The sequence below is a fragment of the Myotis myotis genome, unplaced genomic scaffold, assembly GCF_014108235.1.
Source record: "Myotis myotis isolate mMyoMyo1 unplaced genomic scaffold, mMyoMyo1.p scaffold_m19_p_4, whole genome shotgun sequence".
Taxonomy (NCBI): Eukaryota; Metazoa; Chordata; class Mammalia; order Chiroptera; family Vespertilionidae; genus Myotis; species Myotis myotis.
Window position 1 is genome coordinate 50,217,584 of NW_023416346.1, and position 2,800 is coordinate 50,220,383.

The window sequence follows — 2,800 nt, forward strand, 5'->3', positions numbered from 1 at the left end:
GTTTTCAGGCTGTCCACACCCCCTTTAGGGTGGGGGGCCCCACTGGGGTGCCTGGCCAGTCTGGGTGAGGGGCTGAGGGCCATTTTCAGGCAGGCCAAGCACCCCCCCCCCCGGCAATGGAAGTTCCCAGCCTCTCCTTTTTATCTTTTTTTTTAATTCTGGGATTTATTTACCTTCTATAATTGAAACTTTGTAGCCTTGAGAGGAGCTCAGAGCCGGCCAGGGTGGGCGGGAGGGCAGCTTGGCTTCCTCCATCACTAGGGGCAACCAAGCCTCCTGCTTGCTCCATCTGCATGGCCATGGCTGGCTGAAAGCAGGTATCTGGGGTTTATTTACCTTCTATAATTGAAACTTTGTTGCTTTGAGTGGAGCTCAGAGCCGGGGCTGCAGCAGGAGGGCCTCCATCATTGGGGCAACCAAGCCTCCTGCTTGTTCCAGGTCCATGGCTGCCGGCCGCCATCTTGGTTGGGTTAATTTGCATATAGTCACTCTGATTGGCTGGTGGGCGTGGCTTAAGGCATAGCAAAGGTATGGTCAATTTGCATGTTTGTCTTTTATTAGTGTAGATTATTGACTATATTTCCTATGCTATACTTTACATCCCCATGACTATTTTGTAATTAAAATTTGTACTTTTAATCCCTTCACCTCTTTCACCCAGCCCTCAATCTCCCTCCCATCTGGCAACCCTCAGTTCTCTGTATTTTTGAGTCAGTTTCTGTTGGTTTGCTTATTTATATTGATCTTTAGATTCCACATATAAGTGAAATCATATGACATTTGTCTATCTCTGTCTGACTTATTTTACATAGGATAATACCCTCTAGGTCCATCCATGTTGTCACAGAAGGGAAGATTTCATTCTTTTTTATAGTGGAGTCATATTCCATTGCATACATGTACCACTTCCTTATCCACTGTATTGATGAGCACTTGTGTTGCTTCTATATCTTGGCAATTGTAAATAATGCTGCAATTAACATAGGGGTGCATATGTCTTTTTGAATTAGTGTTTTTTATTTCATCAGATATATACCCAAAAGTGGAGTTGCTGGGTCATAAGGTACTTCCATTTTCAATTTTTAGGGAACCTCTGTACTGTCCCCCACAGTGGCTGCACCAGTCTGCATTCCCACCAACAGTGCATGAGGGTTCCCTTTTCTCCACATCCTCAGTAGAACTTGTTGTTTGTTGATTTACTGATGATAGCCATTCTGACAGGTGTGAGGTGATATCTCATTGTGATTTTAATTTGTATTTCTCTTATGATTAGTGATATTGAGCATCTTTTCATATGTCTATTGGAGATCTGTATGTCTTCTTTGGAGAAATTTATATTCAAGTCTTCAGCCCGTTTTTTAATTAGATTGTTTCCATTTTATTTTATTATTTTTTTGTGTTAATTTGTATGAGTTCTTTATAAATGTTGTATATGAACACCTTATGGGTATATCATTGCTGAATATATTCTTTAATTCAGTAAGTTGTCTTTTCATTTTGTTGATGGTTTACTTTGCTGTGCAAAAACATTTTCATTTTATGTAATGCCATTTGTTTATTTTTCTTTTGTTTCCCTGGCTCAAGGAGATATATCAGAAAAAAATATTACTAAAAAGCAATGTCCAAGTTTACTGCCCACATTTTCTTCTAGAAGGTTTACAGTTTCAGGTCTTAGATTTAAATTTTTTAAGGCTTTTCTAGTTTATTCTTGTCTATGGTGTAAAAAGTGGTCTGGTTTCATTTTTTTGCATTTGTCTGTTCAAATTTCCATACACTGTTTATTGGATAGACTGTCTTTACCCCATTGTATATTTTTGCCTCATTTGTCATAGATTAATTGGCCATATAGGTATGGGTATATTTCTGGGCTCCCTACTCTGTTCCATTGATATATGTATCTGTTTAAAATAGTACTGTGATGTTTTGATTACTGTACCCTTGTAGTATAGTTTGACATCAGATAGTATGATAGCTGCAATTTTGTTCTTCTTTCTGTGGCTATTCTGACTCTTTTGTGGTTCCATATAAATTTTAGGATTATTTGTTCTAGTTCTGTGAAAAATGCCCTTGGTATTTTGATAGGGACTACATTCAATCTATAAATTGCTTTGGGTAGTTTGAGCATATTGATGTTAATTCTATGTATCCATGAGTACAAAAAATGCTGCCATTTATTTGTACCTTCTACAATTTCTTTTTTCAATGTCTTAATGAACTTGTGAGTCTCGTCTCCTCTTAAATTTTTTGGAATAGTTTAAAAAGGATATGTGTTATTTGAATGTTTTATGAAATTCACCTGTTTATTGGGAGGTTTTTTTTATTAGTGATTTAATTTGATGGGTAGTAATAGGTCTGTTCATTTTCCATTTCTATTCAATTCAGTCTTGGAAGATTGTATGTTTCTAGGAATTTATCTATTTCTTCCAGTTTGTCTGACTTGTGGGCATATGTTTGTTCCTAGCATTTTCTTTTTTTAAAATGCATTTTTATTGCTTTTAGAGAGGAAGGGAGAGGGAGAGAGAGATAGAAACATCAATGATGAAAGAGAATCATTGATCGGCTGCCTCCTGCACACTCCACACTGGGGATTGAGCCCACAACCTGGGCTTGTGCTCTGATCGGGAATCGAACCGTGACCTTCTGGTTCATAGGTCTATGTTCAACCACTGAGTCAGGCAGGCCAGACTCCTAGCATTTTCTTAAAATCCTTTGCATTTCTGTGGTGTCAGGTGTTACTTCTCCTCTTTCATTTCTGATTACATATATTTGAATTCTTTTTTTTCCCTTTGATAAGTCTAGT